Raw genomic sequence first — 12437 nt, forward strand, 5'->3', positions numbered from 1 at the left:
AAGCTTGCAACATAATGGTCATTTTAATTACCATGTTTTTGCTTCTGTGATATAATTAGTTTTCTTGAAAAATTTGAAGGAGAGACTTTTCCAGCTGGTTTTAGGTCTTCTATATTCTAATGAGTATAATTATATCTTCCAAGCAATGATGTCCAGAATCCAAGGAAGTAAGGAGGATTAGACACTGAAAATCTTGTATCACAAAAGAGAATCCGATGACAAGTTTGCTAAAACCAGTTGAGAAGAAAATAAACTTGTGCTTCTTTTGTCGTCGGTGGGGATGACTGGCCGTGCTGTAAGTTGTGCCTTCCCATGCGAGTCCTACACCTTCTCAACTCCAGTCCAGGTTAAACCCTGATGTTGAATGCAATGACACCCTAAGCAGTTATTGAACAGAAGGCTATGGAATCAGATGGGTTCTGCAACTCCTTCATTGGCAGCTAGAGTTTATGGTGGGTCTCGATACTGTTCTAAACTATATACATAAAGAGCCACAACTGTTTCAGTCAGATCATGGACAGGACCACAGAGAAGCAATGAAGGGGCTTGCTGTAGCATAGCTCTAGCCATAAAGGAACGATATAGTCCATTTTGTTAAGTAAGAAGCCAACTGCACATTTAGCCACTACGGGACATCCTTTCTGATCACACAGTCTGTGAGCAATTAGAAAGGGTTGCAAATTCTGGGAAGGGGTCCTACTTGCCTCTTACACTGTGGACCATGACTGCAGTTACTCTTTGGGAGACGCATTGAAGGTTCTGAGGTACTGCCCCATGGTAGCAGTTTCTGGAGGCTAATTAAGTATTGCATAGAAAATTATATCCCTATATCTGCTTTAAATTTGCTGAGCATTAATTTGGAGCAGTCTCTGGCTCTGATGTGATGGGATAGTGCAATTAGAAGTAATTCATGGCTCATTTCTATACCGTTTATTGCTTTATGGCTATGGCAGGATACAGCTTCCAGTTGTTAATGAGGACCCCTCCTGAAATGAGGGATAACGAGATGATAATGCTTTCCATTTGTACCATGCCTGAGTCTTGGCAGAACACAGGCCCTCACTCAGAGACCCTCATTATCTTCATTGTGTACCAGCCACACAAGGGGCAGAGGTTAATAGGCACAATTTACAAATCATGATTCCACAGCAGAGAGGGCTAGTCACCTGGCCACTGTGACCTAGCCTGGGCTCTTGGAATCCAGCTCCAAATAGGATGCTGTTACACCTTCTCTCTTCTCAAGCCTCAGTCCCTTCTTTGCTTTCCTACTCCCATTTTCTCCCTTTTATAGTGGAAAATGTGAAAAGCAGATAGGGAGAAACAGGAAGCATCTCCTTGTGTGTTTCTCCCTTATTCAAAAGGAAAAAAAATCTCAGAAGATTCTACTAGGCCAGAACTTTCTTTAGGACAGAACTATGTCTCATGTCCACCTGTAGAACAGTCACTTGTAAAGGGCTGTGAAATTGCTAAGACTGATTTAAATTGATTGTCATTCTTCCCCTGGCACTGAGTGGACAAAATTGGGGTTCTCCTCATGGCCAGGAAGACTGCGAGGAATGGCTGATGGCTGGGCACCCAAATTTGCCAGCCACAGCTACTTACTCACTGTGGTTTCTTTGGGAGGCCTGGAAGCCTCCGTTGCATTCTAGGTTACCATGGCTTTTTGCCCGGGTTGCTGGGGCATCAAGGCCCCAGGATACCAGGTGGCTTTCTCTCAGTTTCTCTCTGCTGGAGCAAGGTTGTGTCCCATGCGAAAATAGGGAGTGTGGTCTCTTTTCCAAAGTAGCTTTCTTATATCCATGCCTCCTAAGTTTCCTCACTCAAAGAGCCCCTTTTATAATGCCTGAAGCACCTTTATCTGTAACGATGAGGAAAGATACAAGTTCCCCATCACTGGCTTTTAATGTTTAATTTGTGCAGATTTCTTTAGAGATACAGATCAAAACAAGGTAGCCAAAAGAAATACAAAGCACAAAGGGTATTCTTTTTTTTTTTTTCTTTCTTTCTTTTTTTTTTTTAAAGGGTATTCTTAAGTAGCTCCTTTTATGTAGTTGGTCATCTTACCTGTAAACATGCGATGATGTGGAGACAGCTCTGTGTCACTTGCCAGAAAGAAATTAAGACTCCACAAACAGGCAGCTGGTGAGGATTTTATTCTCTGAGAAGCTTCTGTGCTGCCCAGGAGTGAGAGCCCTATGTAAGTAACCTTTGATAAACTCATATGAGTTGTCTGGGTCATTCTTTGGTCCCTCAGCACCCTCTTGGTTTGATTTGAGGGGTGGTTTTCCTATACCGTCCCATCCCGGGATTTTCCCCAAAAAAGAGATCAGATCCAGACCCTGGAGCTGGGGTTGAAAGCAGGTGTCTGTGCCTCCCATCCTTGTCTGGCAGAAGATTGTCCACCTACCCAGATTTTATTTTAGGTGCTGTGGTATAGTATGCTACTTAAATAATAAGTATCAACAAACCAAAACTAAAAATGAAGCTGTAATTTTTGAAAGATTGAACTTTAAGGCTAATGAGCTAGAGGAATACTCTCAGAATGTTTGACTTAAAGAAACAAAGCATAAGTTGTACACATTTGGAAAAAAATAAGGAAGCTTATATTGTAATTGAGACTTGCAATGTAATTGAGACAGGCCACAGCTGAAACATCTGGGTCTGGAAACTGATCAGGTTTATCAATTTTATTGATTTATCATGGGGTACTCCTATGACGTAGGCCACGTTTCATATGAGAGAAAAGTCAGGCAGGGAAAATATGATACTCAGTGCATGTGGTCATACTTTCACCATGTGGAAATCATCAGAATCAGCAAATGCCAACCAGTATGTTGTGGAATTTCTTAGAGGCAGTGGAAACCAAGCACACAGGAAGCAATAAATGGTAAACTTCCATTAGAATTGTCATCAGTATGTTTGCTGATAACATGAATGTGTGGATTTAGCCATTACTATTAGATAGTATTGATTGCAATGCAGAGTCTACCTCCCCCCCCCCAGCTGCACAACTCATCATAGATTTTCCCAGTACCATGCACCACTCTGTCACAGCCCTGTCACTCTGGGGATGTTATGTTTGTTTGGGAGAATGTTCGGCGGTTGTATGCCTCCCCCTGTAGACTGTAGCTCCATGAGGGCAATGGCCATGGTTGCTTTTGTTCATTACTGCATCCCCAGACCTGTCATAGGGCCTGGCTCAATGTAATATTTTAAATAAATAAATACACAATAAATGAGTGAATGGATAGATTTTAGGGTCAGTCTTCGGTCTTTAGAGAGTAATGGAGAGAGATGAAGAATGAGGTTATATCTGAAGCTGAAGCTTTTATTAAGAATTGGACACAAAGTCACAGTAGAACCAGATCCAAGATAGATTTGAAGCTGAGAATTCAAGTACTAAATTCAAGTACTAAAGAGGTTTGTGTTGGGGGGTGAAGTAAAGTGGCCCCTCCTTATGGTGGAGATGTGGAGTCTGAGGAGTTGTTTAGACCATCATAATTATTTGACAGCTTTTCTCACCTTTCCTGCCTGATCAGAAGGTCTTTGAAGGTGGATGCCTTGTCTGGTTGTTACTGGCATCACCTCAGTTTCTTGCACAGGTAGGCACACAGTGATTGATGAGTGAATGAATAAATCAACAAATGCATGAAAAAATTTCCAGGTTAAAAACTATCAAGACACATCAATGCAAAGTGGGAATGTCCAGATGCACAGCTATGTGATGCAAAGTATACTGGATGAATATATGCTTTGATTCTGCAACAGAAGATACAGGGATTTCTCCCTTAAGTTAATAAATCCTAGGCTCAGCTGGTTTCAATATCCAACTCAAATGGCATTTGCATTTTTGCCAAACATGCCAATGACAATCTTTAGGTATGAGGGGCATTTATATTTTATCATAAAGGGAAAATTCCAAATTGCAGATGGCTTGCCTTGAATTTTTTATGATCTGTAAATGATTTTTATCATGGTTAAGTATCATGAAATAGTCTTCATCCCACAATTTATATTAAGTGCTTGCAGTGTGCAAGTCTCAGAGATAACAGACAATGAATCAGACATAGCCTTTACCTTCAGAAGCACATCTTTAGTAGGTATATGACCTTTTGTGAGTTACTTAATCTCTAATAGCCCCAGTATTTGAACCTGTAATATATTTGTTTTAAAAATTAAGAGGGGCCATATCTGCAGATTCAGAGAAAGAAATCTGCCTAGGAAGGACCTGCATACTATGCTTGGGCAAAGACTAAACTACTTCCCTTCTCCTTCATCAATGTTTTGTTCTGATGGGTTCCTTTAACCCCATCTATGTTTGTCCATTTTGTTTCCAGCCTCACCATCATTCCTTTTGTAGAGATCCCTGCTGTTGCTGCCCTTCTATGTTATTATTCCCTACCACAACAGAAACAGTGTAGGTATCTTTGTTCTTAAAAGCAATAGATGGTTGTATTTGGACACATTCCTTTCTAGAAGAAGTCACATCACCCTTCATACCCAATTTGAGAGACAGAAGGAGTTAATTATGACTGAAGATTGCCAGTTAGAGTCCTAGAATTGAGCCAGAGTTTTAAAATACCCTTTAGTTTTCAGGTCCCTATGAGCCTTTTTAAAATTTTTTGTGCTCAAGCATGGATCTTAGTTCTTACTTCACTCTGCTCATTGTATACTCCTTTAAGCCAAATATGGCAAAAAGATTTCACATGCTCTACTAATTCCTATTCTTTAACAGTTTCCCTTTGCAGAACGCGTTAAGAAGAATTCTGAAATGACAGCAGACTCAGGAGTATCAGGATTGACTGGCTATGTCTGTCCTGTGTGCAGCATGGGGAAGTGGCAGCAGATATATATATATAATACACACATATATGTGTGTGTATATATATGTATATGTATGTGCATATATAGCTTATGCTTCCCAATTAAGGTATGTGGTTGGCATGAGGTGACACTGATTAATCCTAGTGTCACTTCCTCTTTAGTAAGCCCTGGTCTATTCTATTCTGCAGAATAAAGATTGGATTTCCATCTGGAACTGAAAGGCAATGTTAAATCATGGCTGTGACCTAGAAAGAAGCCTACCGATCCTCATTGGCATTATAAGAAAATAAAAAGCTGTAGGCTAATGATAAGCACCAATCTTCTGAAGCTTCAGTAAGCCAATCTGTGCTGCTATAAATTAGGAGACAAAAAATGAAGGCAGAGTGGAGTAGGCAAAGACAGAGTGACATATAGAGACCAAGTTTAAGGATACAAGCCAAGAACTAGCAAAGAGACCAAATAATATAGTGATTTTAACAAGATACAAGTTTGTCTTGTCTCATGTTTCAGTTTGCAATTTGAAGTAGGCAGTCCCTTGGGGAGAGCAGCTTCTCCTTCAGACCAAAGTGAATACTTTTCACTATCTGCTAACCAACAGTGAGGGGCAAAGGACAGGGGAACACACTGTGAGTTCATTATATTTGGGTGCTATATCCTTAGTGGCATATAGCAATGAGATGTTCTATTCACATCCCATTGGTCAGAATTTAGTAATATAACCACGAAGTTGCAAGGCAGGAAGGAAATATAGTGTCTAGTGGGCTTGCCATCTGTCCAATGAAAACTCAAAGTAATGGATATTGTTGGACAATTAGTGATTACTACCACACTGAGGAAGTTTTGGATGAATAAGAGGAAACAGAAAGAAAAAATAGAACACAAATGTTAAATGCATGAAATAATGTCTTTTGCAGCAACTTGCATGGAACTGGAGAACCTTATCTTAAGTGTGGTATCTCAGGAAGGGAAAAAGAAATACCACATGTTCTCACTAATAAGTGGGAGCTAAATGATAGGTACACATGGTCATATAGTGGTGTGAAGGACATTGGAAACTAAGAAGGGGGAGGGTGAGAGATAAAAAACTTACCTGTGGATACAATGTACACTACTCTTGTGACAGGCATGCTAAAAGCCCTGACTTTAGCATTATGCAATTCATCCATGTAACAAAAACACTTGAACTCCCTTAATATTTTGAAATAATAAAAAAAAATAAATATTAGATGCTACTGTTTTCCTGTCCTGCTATGGTTTGAATGTCTCCCCCAAAACTCATGTTGAAAGTTAATTGCCATTGTGATGGTATTAAGAAGTGGCACCTTTAAGAGGTGATTGGATGATGAGGGTTCTGTTCTCATAAATGGATTAATACCATAACCTCAGAAATGGGTTAGTTACTGTGGGAGTGGGTTGCTGATAAAAGGATGAAGTTAGGCTCCCATCTTCTCTCTGTTTCACATGCTTACTTTACCTTCTACATTCCGTCATGGGATGATGCAGCATGAAGGCCTTTGCCAGATCCCAGTGACATTCTCTTGGACTTCCCAGTCCCCAGAACTGTGAGCCAAATAAAAATTTTTTTTCTTTTCTTTTTTTTTAATTTATTTCAGCTTATAATGGGAGCACAAAAGTTCAGATTATGTATATTGCCCATGCCCCCCTCATCCCCCCAAGTCAGCGCTTTAAGCGTGTCCATTCCATAGACAGTGCGCATAGCACTCATTAGGTAGGTATACATCCATCCCTTCCCCCCATCCCCCACATCTGTCCAACACCGAATTGGTGTTATTCCCAAATGTGCACTTAGGTGATGAACAGGGAAACCAATTTGCTGGTGAGTACATGTGATGCTTATTTTTCCATTCTTGGGATACTTTACTTAATAGAATGGGTTCCAACTCTCTCCAGGAGAACAAAAGAGATTCTATATCACCGTTATTTAAAATTTTATTGTTTATAAATTACCCAGTCTCAGGTATTCTGTTATAGCAGCAGAAAATGGACTAAGACATATCTGATATTCGCTCTTGGCTTCTTCCTTACTAATTTTTCCCAAATTTTGGTGTTCAATATATTCAAGTAAAAACAACAATTCTCGGAAATTTTGCAGTTGGCTGAACATGTGATAGGTCTGAGCCAATGAGATGTGAGGGAGATTTGCTAGCTACAAATGTGCAAGTTGGCAATGTGCTTGACTTATTTTTATTTTATTGTGGTTATATGTATATACATATATATATGTATATAAAATAAAATTTGCCATTTTAATGACTTTAATGTAATGGCATTAATTATATTCACCATATTGTGCAGTCATTACCATTTTCTATTTCCAAAACTTTTCCATCACCTAAAACAGAAACTCTACACTCATTAAACAATAATTACCCATTCCTCCCTCCTTCCAGCCCCTGGTAACCTTTAATGTACTTTCTATATCTTAATTTGCCTATTGTAGATATTTTATATAAGTAGAATCATACAATATTTGTTTTTTTGTGTGCCTGGCTTATTTTACAGAGCCTAATGTTTTCAAGGTTCACCCATGTTATAGTAGGTATCACAACTTCCTTTTTATGAGTGAATAATATTTCATTGTATGTATATACTACATTTTGTTTTTTTGTTTTGTTGATAGACACATGAGTTGTTTTCAACTTTTGTCTATTGTAAATAGTACACAATTAATAGTTGATAAGTTGACAGCAGAACTCAAGTGTTAGATGGAGACTGAGATACATTATCATAGGAAATGATGAAGTGAGTTGGAGATGGGATTTATCAAGATTTGTAGTTCACCTTAGGTCTGTTTTCCAAGGAAAGAATATTTCTGGAAGGCCTTAAAGCTAATCAGTTTCAGTGTTCTCATACTTAGTGAGCATAAAAATCACTTGGGAAACTTGTCAAGGAAAATGGACCCCTTTGCAGCCTGATTCAGTAGGACTGGGTGTGACTTAGGAATATGCATTTTTAAGAAGCATTCCAGGTGGGGCTGTACGTGGTGATACTCACCCAGATTTTGAAAAGCTGCTCTGACAGATGAGCAAAGAGAGGTCCATGGAATCATTGACTTGCCTCAGGTCAAACAACCATATTTGGCAACAGAAATGGGATTAGAAACTAATTCTCCCTCCTTGAAATTGAGTACTAGGGATTCTTAATGTATCTCGAGATGTCTTAATTTCATGATCTCTGGCAAATCCTCTAAAAATGTTCCAACTGGGCTTCCTTTCTCCAAGGCTTCATTTGCAAAAAACTTTTTACCAAATGAGAGATAAGACTATTAAAGTCAGAATGGTTCTTGGGAGATGGAGGCAGAATCTTATTAAATAGGTGATCTCAAAGTAATGTTACTTTTTAAGTAATCAAAGAAAAGAGATTTCAGTAAATGACTTGCCTGTCTATCCAGAATATTCTGTTAAAAGAATGTTAAATAATCTCATCCCACTTGCTGCTTGGTTATTTTCACTTAGAATTTCAGGAGTAGAACTCTGTTTATATCTGTGAAACCGAATTTGAATCTTTTCATTTGAAAGTGGCTTCATGTAGGTAGAATAAGGAATCATTTGAAGAAATGAAATATGGGTTGTATTATTAAACTTCTGGGGTTATGTTATGTATTCATGGCTCATTATGAAATATTTTTATATCCCCTTGTTCTTAGGGGATGAATGATATCACCCATACAAGTTAACAAAGCTTTATGTTTAACATAAAATAGTTTAAGACCTCATGGGGAATCTGGTTTACAATTAAAATGTCTTGGGCAGTCAGTCTCTCATTAAAAACACAAAGTAAAACTTAACTGACACCATTAAAATACCTCCATTCATTACTACAAACATACACCATCTGGGGTTGTTTTGCGCCTCCCAATTTCTTATTAGCAGGGGAGAGATAGAGATTGACTTCCTCCAGAAATCAGTATGTCTTATATAATGCAAGCACACATTGCTGATTGCAAGCAGTCCTTAATTACTAATGGGAGCCTCTGACCAAGTGCTAATACTGGAACATGTCCTTCACCAGTACTTTAAAAATGACTCAAATTGCAAATTCCTACTGAGGTTTACTTTTCTTCTTAATGATGTTGCCTCTTATGACTAGAAAAGATAAAGTTTAATTATTAAAATTTAAAAAGAAATACCCATCTTCCTCAATTTATAGTCATGGTAAAAAGAACTCCTCTTTACTGGGTGCCAACTTTTATGTATTAGGCATGATCTCTTTCATCCTCTAGCGAGCTAGTGAGTCACAGATGTGGGCATGATGTTTCTCAGGGGGTACATTATATCATAAAGATGTTATGAGGTTGCTCTTTTGGGGTCATGGCTACTGGGTATATAAAAGATTAATGCACAGTGACTCCAGCTGCATTGAAATACCTTGGTAAATTAAAGCAGGGATTATAGCCTACCTCTTTGCTACTCCAAGTGTGGTCTGTGAACTAGCAGCATCTGTGTCATCTGGGTAATTGTTAGAAATACAGAGTCTCAGGCACCATGTAAGACTTTTTGCATTTGAATCTGCATTTTGAATGTCCTCAAGTAATTTGTTTATATTTTAATGTTTGAGAAGCACTGGATTAGATGACATTTAATTTATATTTTACAAGTAGTTCCGTGGTCCACGCAAAGAGGAAGACTCTAAGTCTCCCCTATATACTATATATCTCTTGAGAATAGCAGCCCTATCTTACACAATTATGTAGCTCTGGTAGCATTTAGCCCTATTACTTTTCCCTAGCAGTTGTTTAATATATTCTTTTTAAAAAGTGATTTTATTTTTAAATATTTTAAATATTTTTTTCTCAATGGACAAATACAAATTCTATATATTTATTGTATACAACATGTTTTGAAATATATATACATTGTCGAATGGCTAGATAGAGCTAATTAATATATGCATTACTTCACATACTTATTTTTGTGGCAAGCACATTTAAAATCTACTCTCTTAGCAATTTTTTTTTAAAATTTCAGCTTATTATGGGGGTACAAAAGTTCAGGTTATATATATTGCCTATGTCCTGCCCATCCCCCCGAGTCAGAACTTCAAGCATGTCCATTCCCCAGAGAGTGCGCATCACACTTATCATGTAGTTATACACCCATCCCCTCCCCCACTCCCCTTTTAAACAATACAATACATTGTTATGAACTGTAGTCACCATGTTTTACAATAGGTTTCTTGAACTTATTCCTCCTTTCTAACTAAAATTTTGTGTCTTTTACCAACATCTCTTACCCACCTCCACCAATGGCCCCTGGTAACGACCATTCTGATCTCTATTTCTAAGAGTTCCTCTTTTTTAGATTCCACATATAAGTGAGATCATGTGGTATTTATCTTTCTGTGCCTGGCTTATTTCACTCAGTATAATTTCCTCCAGGTTCATTCATGTTGATGCAAATACCAGCATTTTCTTTCTTTCTTTTTTTTTTTTTTAAGGCTGAATAATATTCTACTGTGTGTGTGTGTGTGTGTGTGTGTGTGTATCACATTTTCTTTATCCATTCCTCTGTTGATGAACACTTAGGTTGATTCCATATCTTGGCTATTGTGAATAATACTGCAATAAACATGGCACTGCTGATATCTCTTTGACATACTGATTTCATGTCCTTTGAATACCTACTCAGTAGTAGGATTGCTGGGTCATATGATAGTTTTATTTTTAATTTTTTGAGCATGGGGCAGCAGGGGCTGGCTTGGTGCTGAATGGCCCTGGATTCTGTATTCACAGGGGCAAGTCCTAATGATTAGGTCTGTAAGGGTGAGCATGGTGCTAGGATAGTCCTGTAGCCTGTGGCTGTAGGGGCTAGCCTGGCATTGGGGCAATCTGGAGCCTGAGGCTGCTATTGGCCTGGTGGTAGGGCCTAGAGGCTCATTTCAGGTACTGGCCTGGAGTCTGAGAGTGTAGGGGCCTGCCCAGCCTTGGGTTTTACTGGGACAGGCCTGGTTTTGGGATCCAAGGCAAAGTCTGGTGCTCACTTCCCTTTCCTTCTCCCAGGTGGAGGTTATCTCTCCACACTATACTTCCTGGGGGTTAGGGCTGACATGGGTAATGTACAAACTGTCTTTGCTACCCTCTTCAATGTGTCTTTTCTTGTCTGTGCTATACCCAGGTGCTGCAATCTCTCACTTGGTTTCCTTAGCTCTTATGAAGCTATTTTTGTGCATGGATGGTTGCTCAAATTGATGTGCAAAAGTAGGAAAGACATTGGTAAAGTACACATATATATATATATATATATATATATAATTTTTACTGTTCATTTATAGTGGGTGACTTGGAGAGATGAGGTTGGGAGGAATGAGAAGTACATTTCACATCATTTTTAAGTAGCTTCAATTCCTGAACTATATTATTTGGAAAACCACCTTTCCCGATTCAATCCTTTCCTCCTTAATTTTTCCTACTTTATTCTTAAGCTCAGAAAAACGTAGAGAAAAGTTAGGAATAAATCCTTTATTAAATCACATGAAGAAAATCATTCTGATTCTTGTCTTCGACTTCTCCTTTTCTTTGTTTTAAAGACCATCAAAAATAAAATTGTGGCAGCTCATGAATTCCAGAACCTGGGATGGATAATCCTTTGAATTTACCTGGTCTCAGTAATAATAATAAGCCCACATCAATAATTCTCTAAATAATGTCTTGGTGGCAGAATAGAGTAGTGAGTGGTTAAGAAGGTGGATTTTGCAGGCTGACAGTCTAGGTTTGTATCTTAGCTCTGCATTTCCTAGATGACCCATAGAAAAGTGGCAAACCTCCCTACGCCTAAGTTTCCTCATTAATAAAATAAGAATATTGGTAGCACCTATCTCTTTGGGCTATTACAGATGATTAAATAAAGGCACTGAGCACAATGCCTGGCATATAACAAGCAAACACTAGCCACTGTTGCAGTGTTATCCATTCACCTACCTTTTGGACACATTCACAGAACCAAGGATCTTAGAGCAGGGAGGTTCTTAGAAACAAGTCCTCTATCAGCTGTTGTGTGTGGGTACCCTGAGGAACTGCACAATTTTATATATATAAAGAATGCTTAATATAGGTGGGTAAAGACTTGGGTCCACGTGAAGGAAGACTAATGACATCTCATCTAAGTCTAGTTCCCCATCTATGACTCAGGGTAACTCAGTGATTGTTGTTTCCTGGCAACAATCATCAAGCTTCAGTGCTGACCATACTAACAACGTTTCTTCTTCAGCTCTTCTTTTGGATCCAGAGCTCAGAATGAGCCAGTGCTAAGACATTGTTTTCCAGAATGATTATATTTAAGCTTTAGTGGGTGATGTGGAGCCATCTTTTCATATTGTGTTGTTAGCCAAACCATATTTAATTATTTATCATGTAATAAACAACTATAGCTTACACTATTTGGATTTTTTTTAAACCTCTGTGCTTTGTGTAAATGGGAAGTTAATGTTTATCGTATTTGCTAACCATCACTGTCTATACGATTTAGCAGACACGGAGGGAGTTATAGTTACCTAGGAGTAAATTATCCATGGAAATAACACTGCATCTAGTTCTCAGCTATTAGAATTTAATAGAATTACCCTGTGATAAGTGATACATCTGTTGGCACGCATCA

This window comes from Eulemur rufifrons, chromosome 2 (assembly GCF_041146395.1).
Source record: "Eulemur rufifrons isolate Redbay chromosome 2, OSU_ERuf_1, whole genome shotgun sequence".
In the NCBI taxonomy this organism is placed as follows: domain Eukaryota; kingdom Metazoa; phylum Chordata; class Mammalia; order Primates; family Lemuridae; genus Eulemur; species Eulemur rufifrons.